Source organism: Symphalangus syndactylus, chromosome X (assembly GCF_028878055.3).
Source record: "Symphalangus syndactylus isolate Jambi chromosome X, NHGRI_mSymSyn1-v2.1_pri, whole genome shotgun sequence".
NCBI classification, from domain to species: Eukaryota; Metazoa; Chordata; class Mammalia; order Primates; family Hylobatidae; genus Symphalangus; species Symphalangus syndactylus.
Genome location: NC_072447.2, coordinates 155,902,612 through 155,921,298, shown reverse-complemented (window position 1 = coordinate 155,921,298; position 18,687 = coordinate 155,902,612). Strand labels below are relative to the sequence as shown.

The window sequence follows — 18,687 nt, the reverse complement described above, 5'->3', positions numbered from 1 at the left end:
TGAGTAAATGTTCACTCCTAACCCAAATCCAGCCTGGTTCTGGGAGAGCCAGGAGGCCTCCCTGAGGTCTCCAGGACCTACCAAATCCCCACTTTCCCCTGAGCTCCCTGGGGGGTGAAACTGTCCTAGAAGTTCTAGCTAAGGCAGAAGGGAGAGGATAGAGCCACGGACGAGAGGCAGAATGACTATCACTCTGCCAGAAGCCTCTCTAGCAGGGGGTGGCCATCCCCACCAAAGAGCACACGCGGCTCAGCCACAGAGTGGTTAGAGAGCCTACTCAAGGTCACACGGCAAGCCAGGAGCAGAGGCCAACGTGACCTCAAGTGGTCTAGCTCCAGAGGATTGATTCTACATTGCTCCTCTGCCAAGTTACGGCCCTGAAAACCCCAGAAACGCAACGAGCAAGTGATTAGAACCAATTAAAAGAGTTCAGCAAAGTGACTGGACAGGAAATCTGTCCCCGTCAACCTCAGGGCTCCAGAGTGCAGGTGCTGGCTTTGGTCACTCAAGCTCTCTGGGCCTTCACTTTTTAATCTGTGAAATGGTCCTCGTTCCTTTTCGCTGGGTTGGTGAGAAGGCAGGGCTCCACCTACCCATACACCCTGAGGCTGGTCCCCAGGGGACTGGGCCCATTTTCCCCGAGGTTCCTTCAAGCCCATGAGATCTCCAGGAGCCGAGCAGGGCAATGCTCTTTGCTGAGTCAGCCCCTCCCACCACACGCGCCCCTCCCAAGGCTTGTCCTGAAGTCTTCAGCTGGACTCCAGCTGGACCCCAGAGTTCACAGGTCAGGACCAAGCTCGACCGGTGAAGCCAGAACATTCCGTTCAGCCGGGGGCTGAACCCATGTGCCTCTCTGGATGCTTCCCCAAGCTTGCCCGGACTCCCGCAGTGCTCCTGTCTCCCACACAGGCGGCCCTCACAACGCTGGGTGTCCCTGGATCCCACAGGGAGGTTGGAAGTCCCTTTGTGATTGGGGCCAGAAGTCTACACTGAGGATTGGGGGACAGTCATTTGTTTCCTGCCAGAGAAGGCAAGAGCTGCAGAAGGAGAGAGCGAGGGAGCAGGAAGCATAATGACACTAATTATCCAATTACAGCGGGTGTGCGAGCTGCATTGCAGCGTGAGCCTGGCCAGCCACTACCCTGCCCCCACGCACTCCCCACGCCCCTCCTACCAGCGTGGGCCTGCCCAGCAGCCCCGAAGGCACGGACGGCATGGGGACCTAGAAACGCTGTGGCTGTGGCCTGCATGGAAGACTCTAGCCTGCAAAGGGATGGAGACCTCGGGTTTGGGGTCCAATAGGAAGCCGGGTCCCTGTCCTCCCAGCCCTTCATAGCCAGAGAGCATGTGGATGGGAGGAGAGGTGCCTCAAGTTGCCCCAGCTCTACTGTGGTACCTCGGTGCCCGTCCCAGCCCGCTTCCAATCTCGGAGCCAGCTCTGAGGACCGGAAGCCGTCAAGGTCTAAATAGGTAATTAAGGAAATTGCAGGCAGCTGGAGGCCATGGGGCTGTGGGCCCTGGGCTAAGTCCTTCCAGCTTGGACAGGCAGTGACTAAATAAGAAGCTACCAGGACACATACACGTGTCCTCCTAGGGAACGAGTCCCATGGGGCCCCATTAGGCATCCTGGCAGGGGCAGTAGAGAGGGCATCCTGGTTTCTGGAAGCAGGCCAAAGTCCTTGGGAGGACAGGCTGGGGGGATGCATTGGTGTCAAGGTCAGAGGCCAATAAAAGGATCTGGAAGGCAGACCTCCGACTGAAGGTGGGAGTCAAGCCTGCCCTTCTGTGACCCAGACCCAAGGAACGAGCACACTGAAGTATCCGTGCCACTTTCCCCAGCTGAGGGGGCAGGATGCCTGCTGCCAAACCTGGTGATGGAGGAAGAGCCAGTGGCGAGGGTGCCCAGAGAGAGGGTACCTCAGAAGCTGCAGCCAAAGCTGTGACAGCAGGACCTGAAGGTCATCAAGGGCTTGGCTGCTGTCTGAATCGCATGAACTGAGCATTGCTGGCTCATTTTTGAATTGCCTAAGACACTATTTCTGACCGAGGAACCTGGCATATGAGCCCAAAGCTTTTCCAGCAAAGCCCAGAGGAAGCACCACAAAGCTCCTGCAGTGCTCCAGGAGTGCCTGAAGGGAGTGCAGAGGCAGAAGGCCCCCTCTCAGGCCGGGACCCAACGCCAACGCAGGGCTCTGAGTCTCTCCCTTAGCGCGCCCCACAGCCCATCAGGTCCCCCCTACCCTCCCACCACCAGCTGCTCCTCCAGTTCCTGACCCTCTTATCGTCATCTGTCATCAGCACCATTCCTCCCGCCCCCTCTGTGCTCGTGGACAGATGCCCGCCCTCCCCACTGGGAAGGCACCGGGAGAGCACAGCTGCGCTGGGGACAGGACCCGGAGGAGTGGATTTCTGCTCTGTGTGCTCACTCCCCTCCGCTCCTCCCTTAGGGGAGACCCCAACCCTGCCCTTCTCCATCTCAGATACCCCCTCCCACGATTGTGCTATAGCCCAGCTTCCTCCTTCGGGGAAGGGTGGATGGGGTGCAGAGGGCCAGGAGGTGGCCTGGGAGCCCTGACCCACCCCATCCCACCTACAGACACAGCCACGAGTGCCTCCCTAGGGGCTACCAGGGCAGGCGCCTGGGGCAGTGGCCCCCAGGTCAGCGCATTCTTACCCTCTGGCCCCATGGATGGGTTACAAGGGGGCACTCTTGCTCCACTCCCCAGGACGGAGGTTTCCAAGCCTAGCTGCTGGTCCCAGTGCTGTGGGCAGGTGAGCCACAGGCCAGGAGGGAGAGACGAGACTAGGTGGAAGACATGCCCTGCCCGTCCACAGCCCTCCCTCTTCTGCACCAGGCGTGGGACCACCAGCTAGCAGCCGCCCTCTGACTACAGGAGAGCACCCAGAGACCCCAGGAGCCAGAGGAGCCAGGACCTGCTGCTCCTGAGCCCAGCTCTCCCGGGCCTGTGGCTCCAAGCCAAGATGTGGCAGTGTCTGGTCCTGGATCCTTCCAGGAGAAATGGAGCTGAGGCCCATGGTGGGGGGTGGAATGGACCCTTGTGCCTGGTGAGCCCTTGCTCTGCCCGGGAATTGGGGCTGGACACACTCTCCTGCCCCTGCTGCTGTCTGAGGGAGCCAAGCGTTTACCGCCGGGCTGGTCCAATCTGGAGAAAGGGCCCCTTCCCATTTGGTCACGCCCTGTGCCGCCATCACACCCCTGGCCCGCAATCTGTGGGAATGTGGGTTCAGTTTCGAACCGGCCACTCCATATGCCTTAACCCAGTTCAGGGTTTTATTTGAAATGCTAGAGTGCCGGGAATTCTGAGGGTCAGGACAGTGATTTCCAAAAGAGCAGCAGAAAGGCCAAAGTCCTGTCATTTGAGGTCATCTTCTGCCGCCCCACAGTGGCTTCCCAGTGTCCCGCGCTCTCTTGTACTGCCGGCTTTGTTTTCGTGTTTCTCAATCAGGAGGCTGTGGCGTTCCCAGGGCCGTCTGGCTATCCTCAGCTGGGGGCCTTCACTCAGGATGGCGCATTCCTGCCCACACCCGCCTCCCGTCTGCCGAGAGTCAAACCCACAGCGTCTGCACAGAGCCAGCTGCCACTCCACCCCATGGGGACCGGACTCATCTGCGGCTTCAGAACTCTGACGATGTCCAGAGAATGTATCGCCCAGTGCTTTATCTTGGCGGGGAGGGTGGAAGGGGGACTTGACAAAGTGGTTCTAAAGTCCACCGGACAGAGAAGCAAGCTGTAGGATTGCTGAGGTGAGGCCAGCAGGTCAGGTATTAAATGATACCAGGTACAAGAGGCAAAAGCACATCACCAGCACAGCAGCACACAGATGGGCCCATGGTTCAGGTCAGGCAGCCAGCACCAGGTCTGACTGCAGACCAGTGTCAGTGAGTGCAAACGAGCCAGGGAACAACCGATTTGCTACTACAGATGGGGACAACTGGTTAGCAATCTGCAAAGGATGCACCTTAGAGCCTCACCTCAAACTATTCCCTAAGACACATCTCATTTGGATGCAACAGGTTTGGCAAATTACAGCTTAAGTGCCAAATCTGGCAGCCCAGTGTTCTTGTGAATAAAGTTTTATTGGGACACAGCCTCGCCCACTCATTTTGCATTGTCTGTGGCTACTTGCAGGCTACCATGCAGAGTTGGGTACTCGGGACAGAGACTATGTGGCCTGCAAACTGGAAACCTATTTACCATCTGGCCTTTTGCAGAAAAAGCTTGCCAATCCCTAAATTAAAGAGTTAAATATCTTAAAAATGCAACTACACCACCCCTATACACACACACACACACACACACACACGAAGACACATGGAAAACTCAAAAATGAACAGCTCTCAAATTTCCGAAAGGGATTTTCTAAGCCTGGAAACAATGGAAGAAAACACAAATAATTGTGAGCAACAAAGTGTTTACCTTTTGCATGAAAAAAAATGGCAAAGAACAAAGGTGTTAAAAATTATTTGCAACAAACCTGTTAAATTGTCACTGTTTTTTCATGCATACAGTTTATTCAAGCCCACAGAAGAAACACTAAGACTTCAATAAACGCCTTTCATTCCAGCACTTTGGGAGGCCGAGGTGGGCAGATCACCCGAGGTGAGGTGTTTGAGACCAGCCTGGCCAACATGGTAAAACCCCGTGTCTATTAAAAATACAAAAATTAGCTGGGTGTGGTGGCGGGCCCCTGTAATCTCAGCTACTCAGGAGGCTGAGGCAGGAGAATGGCTCGAACCCTGGAGGTGGAGGTTGCAGTGAGCCGAGATCACCCCACTGCACTCCAGCCTGGGTGACAGAGCGAGACTGTCTCAGGAAAAAAAAAAAAAAAAAAAATGAAGGGAGGAACAGATAATTCACAAGGAAAAGACAACTTATAAACATGAGGAAAAACGTGCCCCCTCATCAGCAATTAAAGACATATAAACTAAAGTACATATTTTTGACCTAGATACTTATGACAATTTGTTTGATTAAAATATCTAGTGCTGGCGAGGTTCAGTGAGCGAGACCATCCAGTGCGATGAAAAATCCCTTTTGGAGAACAAGTTGGCAGTAGACACCTCTGTCTGGGTCCTCTCCTCAGGACAGAGGCTCCTCAGCAGAGCTCACATATAAGAGCAAAATAAATCTGACTGCCTGGGTTTCCAAAAATAGCCAAATAATTAAGTGAATTACAATCTCTTGGGAGAATATTATCCAGCCATTAAAAATTGTAATTACTGAAGGCCGCCTGACACATCCCGGGTGCTTGGTAAATAACTGTTGAATGATCAAATTTCTTCTTTGCATGGTTCAAGATCATTCTTTATTTTTACAATAAGCACTTACTGCTTTTATAATCGTAAAAAAATTAGACTATAACCATTTTGAAAAAAACCATTCATTTAGGAAGGGATTATATTAATAAGGAAAATGCTTATGTGAAGTAAAAATACAGGTCACACAATGGAGCCCATGGTGTAAGGACAGCAGTGTGAAATGAGTCAAATGGAGATGTTGGATTTACATTTGCATGACAGGATGGCTTTACTACCTCTTCGACTTCTCTGTGTTTTATACGTTTCCTATAGAGAGCATATTAAGAGTATTGTTTTTAAATAGGAAGAAATCAATTAAAAAAAAAAAAAAACCCACGACTCCTCCCTGCTGTTTCCTGAGCACAGGCAGCGCGCTGGGCATATGGTGGGGTCTAATAAGGACCAGGCGGTGGCCGGATCTGGTTTTTGCCCCATGCTGGCTGTGCTAGGGCCACTGGAGTCAGCACGAGGCAAGGTCTGGGCATCCCCCACGGCACAGTGAGCTGCTGGGACAGAGGCCCTTTCCCTCCTCCCTGGTCTATGTTTGTCTAGGTATCTGCGCAGCCCCTGGAGAGTACACGCTTGGCCACTCCCTTCCAAGGAGCCATGGGACAGTGGGCTTGGTGGGGGGTGTCTAGGTCCGTGTGAGGACTCGGCTCTCCATTTGCTCTAAAGCAGCTCTGTGTGACAGTACATCCTGGAGTCTCTGCACTGTCCCTTATGGTAGCCACCGGCCACGTGTGGCTGCTGAGGAGGCGGGGTCAGGGCAGGATGGGCGGGGTCTCAGGTTGTGGGCCCGAGCCCTGGGAGATACCGGCTGGCCTGGTGGCCTCAGTCCGCCCTCCCGGCCCCAGCCAGGTTTGCACTCTTACTTTGGTGAACACTTAGCAAAGCACAAAGGCTCCAGGAGGGCAGGAAGGGCATTGCGTTTGCTTTCTGCTTTCCGTCGTCTCCCCTGAAGCAAACACAGAGCCTGGCACACAATGAACCAGGGCAGTGTCCCTCATGCCCATCACATCAATAAGATGTGGCCCCTGGCATAGCTGGCGCCATTCTGACAATAGAATGCACTCATCCATTCTGAGGAACGACCCTCTCAAGCCCAGCCTGGCACTTTCTGTCCCTACCTGTTAAGCTCTCAGACTGGAGCCTGTCCCATCACAGAACACCTCTTCAAATATCTGTGAGCAGTCAGCCCTCTTTGGGGCTTCTCTTCAGAATGGTTCTCTAGGGGAGCCCAAGCTGCTGCATTAGTGGCCTTGTGCCACCAGGGAGTGGGTGTGGGAGGTGGCTTCAGGGTCCGTGTGAGGACTCGGGTTTCCATTTCCTGTAAAGCAGCTCTGTGTGACAGAACATTCGGGAGTGATGGAAATGTTCTCTCTCTGCACTGTCTGTGACGGTGGCCACCAGCCTCGGGCGGCTCCTGAGCCCTTGAAATGTGGCGGGTGCACCTGAGGAAATGCATTCTAATAAAATCACTGCTTGGACAGTGCAGCTGGCGAAAGCGCCTCGAGCCTGTGGCCTCAGGGGAGAACTTCTCACTGGAGTAAAGTGGTTGCTCGCTTACTGGGAGACCCACCTACAGAGCAAGAGAGGCTGGCTCAGAACCCCTTTAAATAAGATGCTCTTCAAGGACACGGACATACTCGCTTTGCACAACTTTGATTTGGAACCAAGACTCCGGAAAGCTCCTTGTGCTCTAAGAGTCCTGCCAGTCCCAAGATTCCCCAACCACTGGCATTTCCACCCTTGCCTTGTTGCTCTGATTCAAGTCCTGCCACCTACTCAGCCATGTGACCTTAGACTTGTCTCCTTCCCAACCCTGGGCAGTCCAGGATGCCCGAATTCCCCTGCATTTGAGAGCCTGCTTCCCTCTGCCCCGGTGACGCGTGGCTCTGATCCTTCTCCGCAGGCTCCCAGGCCCACTGCCAGCACCGCCCACCCCACAGAAGGAGCCCAGGCAGGAGAGGGCTTTCCAGCCGGGCGCTGCTTGGCCTGGCTTCTGCCAGCTTAGCCAGGGCGGGGAAGGGAGGAGCCCTGTGCATGCTCCAGGTCTCTGCCTGGCATACCCAGCCCAGGGCGTTGCTGGGGAGCTTGCTGCAAAGTCACAGCAAGAGCCCAGTGCCTCGGCCCATCTCAGAGATGGCACTGGTGAGGCTCGCACGTGCTTAGATGGAAGTGTTTGCCTTCAGTACCATGGCACAGGTCCCCATCTATCAGCTGCCATTTACGTGCACTACCAGTGCTTCTGGGTACCCTGAAGGGGCCATGAATGCAAAGCAAGCCGGTCCCTGAGTTGCTGGAGATTGATATAAATCCACCTGTTGTCCATTTCTCTCAGTGGGTAGATGGGGCAGAGGTGCAGGTGGCTCAGCTTCTGAGCTGCAAGGTCTTCCCAAGAATCCCCGGCTTCAGCCCACAAGGCCGGGAGTACCCGAGACAGTGAGTTCACATGAACCACACTCTGTTCTGCTGACTTCCGCACACACTTCTGGAGACACAGGAAGTAATGGCTACAGGCACAGACCAGACTCCGGAGTCTGATGGACTGCATTCCAGCCCTGGATTTGCTACCTACTGGCTGTGTGACCTTGGGCAAGTTACCTAGCCTCTCTGGGCCTCAGCCTCAATGCAAAATGGGGATAACAGCACTTGCAATCATTTGTTGTTGTTTCAATTAAGTGGGCAGGGAAATGTCTGTGCAGCACTCAGTGTCTGACATAAAGTGACTGCCATTATAACTATTATCATTGCTGACATTACTTGATGTGCTACTGACCACTGGTGGAGACAGTGGCCATTGGTGAAATACACAAGCCATCAATTTAAAATCAGAAGGGAGTTCATATGTGCTGATGACTTGCTCCGTGAGGTGGGGGAGGAGGTGAAAAGGCCCGAGGAAGCTCTGCCTGGCTCTGCTGGCTGCAAGAGGCCCAGAGGGTACTCAGCTCTCAGAAGCCCCTGGGGCTCTGGGGCGCCCTCATCCTGTCTACTGGGCAGGGAAGGCACCCCTTTCCACAAGACATTCTCAGAGGGTCCTCCACAGCTGACCCCGGCACTCCGTGGCTGCATCCCTGGGCTGGGAGCAGACGTTCTGGGATGGAGAGCACTCACTGACTCACAGGCTTGGCTTCTCCCGCTAGTGAATGATTCAACCTCTGAAGCTCCAGCTCGCCCAGGCCCACCCCCACCCTCCGTGGATCTGGAATGGACAAGGGACTTGGCCAAGGTCACAAAGGCCATCAGGTACGGGGCTGCTGTCGCTGAAGCCCCAGGCGCCCACACGAGCCTCCTCTGGCCCCTTCCTTGCCCCTCGGGGGCCGATTGGGGCATCTCCATCACCTGGCATTGCTGCTGTCCCCTGGCATGCTCTTAGCCTTAGGGCCTTCCTTCCTCAAGGGACCCGCTCTCCTTCTGGCTCTGTGCAAGCCCCCCCACTGCCCCACGCCCGTCCCACTTCCATCTGCCTGTTACCCCCCTGCTGTGTGAGAGCATGCCTACTCTTGCACTCAAACCACCTGGCAGTGCTGGGCATGGCCCAGGTGGAGCTGATGGAGACTGGCTGTGTCCTTGGCTCTCCCCCGCCTCGGGGCCTGCAGCACTGACAATCAATGGCCCGGGACCACAAGTTCCCAGCCCCTTCCGATGGTGCAGACTTGAGGGGCTGACCTCACCCTGGGACCCTCTGCTGGGTCTCAGCTGTGTCCCACAGGGGCCCAGGCATCCCCAGCCCTCTCCTCGGCATCCCAGCTCCCCTTTCTTGAGCCACAATGGCTTCGGTTTCCTCATCTGTGAAAAGTGGCGGTGGGGGGTGGGGGTTGGGGATGAAAACAGCCATTCACTCGTGTAGTTGATGTGAGGCTCAGAGGGAGCTCAGGAAGTGGAGCTGGCCTCTGATTATTACGATAACCTCTCCCCGCCTCCCTGCCCCACCAGGTTCATAGGAATGTCCCCAGCCATCTGTTCATGAAAGAAGGGGCCTCAATTCAGGGCTGAATCCTTTCTCCTCTTGGGGGCCTCAATGATCCCATCTGAAAAATGGGGACAAAAAATCCAGGCCTTGCCTCTCCTGTTCAGTGAGTCTGCAGATTCAGTGAGGTCAAGGTCATGAATATGCCATGCAGAAACCAGGTGCCCACTCTGTGCCAGGCCTGTGCAAATGAAGAGCCAGTCCTTGCCTTAAGATGGTCACTGACTAGTGAGGGGCGATGGCAGGGGGTGAGGGCACAGAGCCTAGTGGGCAAAGGAGGGGAGGAGGTGCAGGGGGTGCCTGCCAGACTGGTGCCCGAGTCAGTCAGGGGAAGTCGGCTGACTTTTAGGGTGCCAGCGGAATTCAGGATGGGGGCCAGTTGGGGACAGGCTGGACTTGATCCTTCAGTAGGCAGGGACTCCCTTGAGGTCGGAGGCCCTGGGGCTTCATCTTTGAAAGTTATATGACCTCGCCAGGAAATGGCAAGCATCTAGTTGAAGAATTCTGGTCCCTTCCCTGCCCCTTGAGTGAGCGAAGGAGCATTTCCACAGTCTCTTCTAAACCCTCATGGAGCCCTCACCCCGGGGGCTCTCCAAGACTCCCTCCAGTCCTGACCTGCCCGGGTGCCATGCCCCTGCCCTGCCTCCCACCCCTCCTCAGCTGGCTGGCTGAGCCACCAACCCCCAGAAGGGCCAGCAGAAGGAAGGACACCAGGTCATAGAGAGAGAAGCCCATCGTCTCAGGCTCTGGGAGATGCGGCACCTGCCACTCCAAATTCCAGAATCTTAAAGCCAGAGCTTTCACCCGTGAGAAAACGGAGGCGGCCACGGGAAAAGCTGGCTGGCCAAGGTCACACAGGCGAGGAGGGGGAGACAGCTGTTCCTGGAGGGATGGAGAAGTTACCTAAGTGCGGCCCCGGGCGGCTCCTCGTGGGCACTGCCCGTGACCGCGGTGGGGTCTGCTGGGCAGCCGCGTGGGCGTGCGGGGAACGGTGTGGGAACGCGAGAGGGGAAGGATGATACAGTGTGAGGGCGCGGGGGGGAGGGGGTGCCCGAGGCTCCTGGAAGGTTCGTGCGCACTGGCGGGCTCCCGGCCCAGATCCCGCGCCCCCGGCTGTGCCCACTCTGAGCCCCGGCCCGCAGCCCCCAACGGCCTTGTTCCTCAGACACGGATGCGCGTGCGCGCGCGATGCGGGGCGCAGGGTGCAGGGTGCGGGGAGCTGCCCGCCGGCCTGGGGCCCCGGGGTGACGCGCGGCCGCAGTGCCGCAAGGACACGCAGGCCCGGCGCGGGGCTCAGATGCCTCGGGCGGGGACCCGCGTCCCCCTACCTGCCGCCGCACCACCTGCCGGGTCATCCTCCCATCCCCACCCGCGCCTGTGCCCGCGCCGCGCCCGCGCCCACCCCGGCGGCGCCCGCGCGCCCCGAGCACCACTTACCCGGGCATGGGCACGGCCGCCGCCGCGGCCTCGGCTCCGGCGGGCGCTGTCGCTGCGGGCGGGCGTCAGGCGGGCAACGATCCGCTCCAAGGACGGAAAGGCCCGGGCACGGGGCGGCCTGGCCGGCGGCGCGGGACGCGACCCTCTGCGGCGGGCGAGGGCTGCGGCCGAGTGCTCCCCACGCTCTGCACCGGCGGCGGGCGACGCGGCGCGCTCGGCTCCAACCGCAGCTCTGAGCGCGGAGGGAGGGAGGGGGGAGGGGGAGGGAGCTGGGTGAGGAGGAGGGAGGGAGGAGGGAGCGGGCGCGGGGGGCGGTGCGCGGCGCAGGGTCCTCGGGGCTCCGGAGCTACGCGCCCGATGCGCGCCCTTCTGTCCCCAGGACGCGCGAGGGTGCCCGCCCTTCCTGGCTTGGCATTGCCCCCAAAGGGCACTGGCCGAGTGGGGGCGGGTGGGGATGGAAACTCGGGGACCATGGCACCTGTGAGTGCAGAGAGAGCACCCTGAGCTTGCGACTGGGGTTCTAGGCTGCCACTACCTCTCCAGACCCCTGCCCTCTAGGTGCGTCTCCCCAACAGTAAAATGGGGCACAGAGCCGGGTGGCTGATGTGTAGTGTGGGGTCCTTGGGTCTTGCCTCGGTGGGCTCCAAGGCATTGGTGGTCTCCTGCAAACTCCACCACCTGTTGAGAGTACGGGTGTCCAAATGCGTCTTCCCAGAGGAAGCGGCGCTTACCGGAGACCCTCACCGTCGGTTATCACGGGAACACAGAGGCAGGACACAGAGACTGCACACAGGTGGGCACCAGAGACAGACACTCAGGGGCACATGCATCCCCGGTGTGAGTGGAGACAGACACACAGACAAACCCCAGTGCAGACACCTGTCCACACCCACAAGCACGCGTTCCCACCTACCTGGAAAGAGACCCCTGTGCCTGCCGGTGGACTCCCAGGCTTCCCAGCTCCAGGGGCAGTGGAGGCCTCTGACCCCAGGGCCGGCCTTTGCCAGCATTCTGAGCAGCGAGCAGAGAATGCTCGCTGGGGCACAGGTAGAGGCTCTGGGCGGGAGCCTGAGGCAGGTGCAAGAGGCCTGGACGCAGCCTCGAATTCTTTCTTGCCTTGGACAAAGAGGGCCCCGGACATGCTGTGTGCCAGACCAGAGCTGAACACTGGGGACACAGCAGGGACCACAAAGCAGGGAGTGGCCGGCAGATGGCAAATGTGCTCACGCCGCTGGGGTCAGGGCTATGGAACCCCATTGATGGGGAGCCACGAAAGAGGCTGCTGGCGGCTCAGGGAAGGCCTCTTTGAGGAGGCACCACTGTGCTAGGGACCAAAAGGACAGGAAGGTTCTGCTGCCCCTGCGACCAGGGAACTGTCACAACCCCCACAGACTGCCCCTCCCTTCCACAGGAAGCAGCTGGTTCCGTGGAAAGCCAGTGAGAGCTGGCATCCCAGAGCCAGGGCCAAGTCCCTGGCACCTCTCAGTGTGGGCTGAGGTTCGCACGCACACACACACACACACACACTCATACACCTGGTCACATGTGCGCTCACACATCCTTACTCACACCCACTCACATGCACGCACACATACTCACACCTGCTCATATGCATGTGAGCATAAGTAGGCTCACTCACCTACTTACACAAACACACACTCACACACCCATGCACACACAATCTCCCGCAGACACATCCTCACAGTCATATGTGCTCACTCACCCTCACCCACACAAGCTCGGTGGCCCACACAGTTACACAATGATTCACACATAGTTACATGCTCTCACACCTACACAACTCACACACCCACCCAGTGAGCACACACGGGCACATACACACACACACTCACACACGGTTACTCACAGTCGCACTCACACGCGCTCCCCACTCGGTTTGCACCCACACTCACACTGTCACACATATTCATTTGCACACTCACGCAGTCCCCTTCCACTCCAACTCTGAGGCAGCTTTTCCTGAGCCTGGGGCGTGCTCCTCAGGGCCCAGAGCCGCCATGGGGACACCCCCGTCTCACACACACACAGCCTGTGACTTCCTATGGCCCCGAATGGGAAAAATCAAGACGGAAGCAAGCCCCAACGATGCCGGAAACTTATCATGAGCTAAGTTCTGGCCATTTGGCGAGAGCCCTGCCATCTTGGAGTCCTTCCTCTTACTACCCCACATTCCAGATGGGGAAGTGGAGGCCCAGACCGGCACTGGATCCCACCCGGAGCAGGTCGCAAGCTGGACTTTGGCCCCTGGCCGGGAGGCCAGCTGGCCCCATGCCCCCAGGCACCACAGGAGGGCAGAGGAGCTGTGAGCACAGGAGCGCCTCCTGAGGGCCCGTGGCCTCCTGTCCCCAGTGCATTCAGGCCATGCTCCTTCTTGGCTTCCCACACTGCGGCAGGCTCCCTGGGGTCATGTCCTTCCATCCCAGGCCCGAGGGCCCTGCTCTGGAGTGAGCAAAGGCAGAGGCAGGCTGCTGAGCTGGCCTCCTTTGGTGGCCCCCAGCAGGAGCATCCCTTGGGCAAGGGTGGGTCCTGGCTGAAGACAGGCACCTCTTAGCAGACATGTGTGGGCAGCTCTGGGAGGGCAGGTGTGGGGCTGGGGAGACCCACACTTGAAGGCTTAGGAGTGGCTGTGAGAGCTGACAGGCAGAGAGAAGAGTCCCTTTGGGCTGCGTCACTGTCTTCCCTTGGGGACCAGGGAACATACTGAGCACCCCTGGGGGATGGAGGCTGTTCATTTAACTGATGGCTGCTATCCACATGGGGGAATCTCCCTGAGCTTGGAGCAGCTGCTGCCTGGGTTGCGTGTTTATGCATCTCCCCTCCCTATTCTCTGACCCCAGACTCTGCACAGGCCCTCTCTGGCCAAGGGGAGGAAGCAAGTTCAGGGGAGAAAATCTGAGGCAGGGGTTACCTGTCCCACCACTTTGCCTCCTCCCTGGGGCCCCCAGGGCACTGCTCATGGCTAATCCAGCCAAGAGTTGGCCATGGTGCATACCTTTGCGATGAGTCCCACTGAGGTCAAGGTCAGATGGCCAAGGAACAAAGTGTCATGGAAGTCCTCAGTCCTCAGCAAACTGTGGCCCCTAAACAGCTAACGGCCAGGTAAGGGGATGGTCCCTTCTCTGTGGTTTGTGTCTGTTGGTTCCCAGCCCAGAGCCCTGAGGCTGAGAGGGAGGGCCCAGGCCTGGGAATGAGGACACCTGACTTCCAGGCAAATGCTGCCAGTGTCACTGGTGATCCTTGCTCACCAGCCAGCCCCTCTTGGGTCCTCCATCAGTAAAGAGGTGGGAGCTTTGCTAGAAAGTTCTCCCATACAGCAAGTCCTGTCCTCTGCACTGGGAGTACTTAGGGAGCCAAACCCAGGGAGGCCCAGACCACTCTGCTTCCCAGCTCCCTCCCAGGTCCCAAGCCAGCCTGTCCCACCATGCCCTGGACCTGCCTCCTTAGGGCTCGCCAGGCCTCCGTCCCCACCCCACTCTCCCACATTGCTGAAGACTGCCTGGGAAACAAAAGCCACAGAGAGCACCCCGCTCTCAGCGGCTGCCCACCGCCCCGCCTGGCCGCCTCATCCCCACTCTCACCCCTCTGCCTCCAGCCCCTGCAGTCCCCGCTCCCCTCCCACAACTGCTTTCTCTCCTGGCTCCTTGGCCCCTACCAGGTCACCAGGCCCCTCCTGTCCCGGCTCTGGGCCGTGCCTCCTCCTTGCCCAGGTCCCTCCTGTCCCGGCCTCTGGGCCGTGCCTCCTCCTTGCCCAGGTCTCTCCTGCCACTGTTGGGACAGAACTCCTTGGCCAGCTCTGAAGTGAGGGCCCCTTTGGCTGGGCCTGGGCCCCCCATCCCATCTTCTCATGCCCACTGTCTCCCTGGCTGAGGTCCCAGCCCCTTCCCCAAGGCCTCAGGGGCCAAGCTCATGTCCACTTGCAGCCCAGGGGCAGGCTAAAAATGTCCCCACAGATGTGTCCATGTCCCAACCCCCGGAACCGGAACGCAACCTTATTTGGAAATAGGGTCTTTGCGGATGTGATCAAGTGAAGAATCTTGAGATGTGGGGTTATCCTGGGTTATCCAGGCAGGCCGTGCATGCAGTGACAAGTGTCCTTATAAGGGGGAGATTACACACACACACGCTCACACTCACATCCATGCACAGAGACACATACACACACAGAAACACACACACACACATATGCACACCCCCCACATACACATACACACACAGTCACACACAGACACATATTCACATATGCACACAGTCATACACATGCACACACAAGACACACTCATACACACACTCACAGAAACACATACACACACATTGCACACATACACACACATGCAGACACACCACACATACACACAGTCACCCACACATACATACACACAAACATGCTCATACACATGCACACACATATACACACACATGCACACACATATGCACATGCATATGCACACGCACACACACATACACTCAGAAACACATACACACACATTGCACATATACACACACACATGAACCCCCCCCCACACAAGAAGCCATGTGATTGCAGAGGCAAAGTGGAGTGAGGTGGCCACAAGCCCAGGACGCCTGGAGCCTTCCGGAGCTGGGAGAGGCAGGAAGAAGCCTTCCCTAGAGCTTCTTGGGGGGAGTGTGGCGCTGAGACACCTGGATTTTGGACTTCTGGCCTCCAAGACTGGGAGAGGGTCCATGTCCTCTGTGGCGAGCCACCCGGTTTGTGGTTATCCATGACAGTGGCCTCAGGCCACTCATCCAAGCCCCAGCTGGGCCACCAAGGGGCTCCAGTTGGCAGACCTCTGCCCACAGCACAACTCAGGCTTCTTAGGCTGCTTGGTTTGAGTACATCCACGCCTAGTGGTTCCAGAAAGCTCTGGCTGGCGATGCAGAGTGTGTGTGTGTGTGTGTGAGTGAGTGTGTGGGGGTGTGAGTGTGTGTGAGTGTGAGAGTGTGTGTGAGTGTGTGAGTGGGTGTGGGTGTGTGTGAGCACATGTGGGAGTGAGTGTGAGTGTGGGAGAGTGTGTGGGGGGTGTGAGTGTGCGAGAGCAAGTGTGTAAGTGTGTGAGTGTGTGTTTGTGTGTGAGAGTATGTGTGTGTGTGTGAGTGAGTGTGTGTGAGTGGGAGTGTGTGTGAGTGCAAGTGTGAGTGTGTGTGTGTGAGTGTGAGTGTGTGTGAGTGGGAGTGTGTGTGTGAGTGCAAGTGTGAGTGTGTGTGAGTGTGTGTTTGTGTGTGAGTGTGTGTGTGAGTGTGTGTGAGTGTGAGTGTGTGTGAGTGGGAGTGTGTGTGTGAGTGCAAGTGTGAGTGTGTGTGTGATTGTGTGTGTGAGTATGTGAGTGTGTGTTTGTGTGTGATTGTGTGTGTGAGTATGTGAGTGTGTGTGAGTGGGAGTGTGTGTGTGAGTGCAAGTGTGAGTGTGTTTGTGTGTGTGAGTGTGAGTGTGAGAGTATGTCTGTGTGTGTGTGTGTGTGTGTGTGTGAGAGAGAGACAGAGATGTCTCTTTGGGCATGACTCCTGCCAGTGCAGCTCCAGCACAGTCCCCTGGGCACTCCTGCCTGGGCCCTGGCTGCCCCTGTGCAGCAGGCATCAGGGCCCTTCAGCACCCAGGCTGCCCAGGGTTCTCCAGGGCGCCAGAGAGGCTGTGCCCTCCCAGAAGCTGAGGGAGACAAGGTCTCTCTGCTGGCGATGGTGCCCTGCCCTGCCTGTCCAGAGTGGCAGGCAGGGGCTTGGCCTCTTCCTGTGGTCCCTGCCTCCTGAGACTAGAGCTGGAGCCTGTGGGAGCAGAGCCTGGAGACCAGGCCACTGCCAAGTCCTCAGGCCAGCCCCTCTGATTTGGCTCCCAGGCCTGCCACCTGCCCCTGCAGCCCTCCAAGGAGGGGTCGTGCCCCTCAGGGGTCCTGCCCGCATCGTGGGCCCAGCCTGCCAAGGTCTGGCTCGCTGCCCCTTTGACAAGTCCGGACTAGTCTAAACCCTAGCAGTGGATTCGGCTTAGGCTCCCGCTGGGCCCTGCTGCGCCCAGAAGGCACCTGACCTGCAGCAAATGCTGGAAAACGGCCCCACCGCGGCCCTGTGCCCTCCACAGCCACTCCCCAAGGAAGCGGCTTTGTGACCTTCATTGCTGTGTGTGTTTGTGTGCACATGTGTTTGTGCGGCACATGTTTGTGTTTCTGTGTGCTTGTGTTTGTGTGTTCAAGTGTGCATGTGTGCGTGTGTGTTTGTGTACGCATTTGTGTGCGTGTGCACGTGTGTTTGTGTGTGTGTGTTTGTGCGTGTGTGTACGTGTGTAAGCCCACACCTGCTGCCTTCCAACACCTTCAGGATGCTCCTGGTCGTCAGGTGGTGGTCCTCAGGGTCCCCTTCCCCTCTCCAGGCCACAGAGCATCACAACCAACCCCGTTCTCACACTACACCCAATCTGTCCCCCAGTTCAGGGAATCCTACTCAAGCAAAGATCAGCTGGAACTCGCAGCCCACCCGTTGTCCACCCTAGGCCTTCCTGTGCCACAGCTGGGGCCCTGAGCACAGTCCTACTTTCCAAGCCACTTGCAAGTAAATGTGGGGGATTGGCAGCTTGCAGGGAGAACCTCGCCGGCACAAGTGATCTTCCAGCCTCAGCCTCCTGAGTAGCTGGGGCCACCAGCGTGTGCCACAATGCCTAGCTAATTTTTTAGTTTTTTCTTTTTTAGAGATGGGGTCTCACTATGTTGCCCAGGCTGGTCTTGGACTCCTGGCCTCAAGCAATCTTCCTGCCTTGGCCTCCCAAAGTGCTGAGATGACAGCCGTGAGCCACCAAGCCTAGCCATTTTCTTTTTTAAGCCCAAATCAGTCTCACCTTGGCTAGTATTATCTAATAGTTTTTACCACACTTGGCGGTAGAGTGAGGCTACATGATTCATCTTCACACTGTGGTCAGGACCAACTGCTTTGAGGATGGAGCTCACCTTCCACCATGAACCCAGAAGCCCTTGCAGGCTGTGACCCTGTGCAGCTCTGGGCTCCTGCCTGGGGGGCTTGGCACTCCAGTCCAGGCAGAGTGTGTGCTGCCTGCAGGGCACCCCCTGCTGTGTGGGCTAAACACGCAGCCTGCAGGATGCCTTCCTCTGCACTGACCACCCATATCACACTAGCTTGTCCCCCACCCACACTGCATCCCTGAGCTGGGACGGGTGTGATGAAGATGCATGAAATGAGAGGGAGACAGAGAGGAAAGGAGGCACAGGAAGGATGGGAGGGAGGCAGGCAGAGTGGACAGATTCACGGGGGCTGTGTTGGACCCACTGAACACAGAGCCAGTGCCCCAAGACCCACTCGCAGATGAATGGGCGGAAGCCCCATCTTTCCATCTCTGCCAGGCCATGGCGCTGGCTGCCCCTCCTCCCAGCCAGCGAGGGGACTTGCCCGAAGCCTTGACTCCTGGCCCCTGCCCAGTTCCCTTGCACCACGCCTGCCCAGCTCAGCAGACATTGCCGGGCCGTGGAGCATATGGTCCAGAATAGTGCTATGATGCTGATGGTGACATTCTATCACTGGGCCACCACACTGCGTGGCACCTCCTATCCCAGAAAGGAGAAACCTGGGGACGCCAGTGCGCCAGTGCCAGTCCAGGCGTAAAGACGCAGTTATGTGTGAGGAGCCAACACGCAGTGCCAGGCTGCCACTCACGTGGGCCCTGCCCACTCTATTTCTGTTGGGAGCCTGGGGCTGCCCAGGGAAGCCCCAGGTCCCGCCACCTGCTCTGAGGCTCTTCCTGCAGGGCCGAAGGAAAGCCACAGGCGGTAGCGTTGCTCTGGGGACTGTCCCCCTCCAAGCTGTCCTTTCCGGGACGACCTGTGTCCCCAGCATGCAGGCTTTCCCGGCCCTGACCTGGATCCTCTCTCTGGATGCTGTGGGTGTGTGAGTGTGCAGCCGATGCCAATGCCTTGCAGCCCAGGCTC

At 57.8% G+C, this 18,687-nt stretch overlaps 1 protein-coding gene across 8 annotated transcripts in view; it reads right to left on the bottom strand.

Moving 5' to 3' along the window:
- Positions 1 to 10,960, bottom strand: part of ATP2B3 (ATPase plasma membrane Ca2+ transporting 3) — a 65,128-nt gene extending 54,168 nt beyond the window's left edge. For 7 of the 8 annotated variants that reach the window (XM_055267207.2, XM_055267213.2, XM_055267210.2 and 4 more), the window contains exon 1: positions 10,727 to 10,948. The gene's annotated coding sequence lies outside the window, so the exon portion shown is untranslated. Of the gene's footprint in view, positions 1 to 10,726 lie in introns of all 8 variants that reach the window. The other variant, XM_055267214.1, reaches the window with a different exon arrangement.
- Positions 10,961 to 18,687: the final 7,727 nt, after the last annotated feature.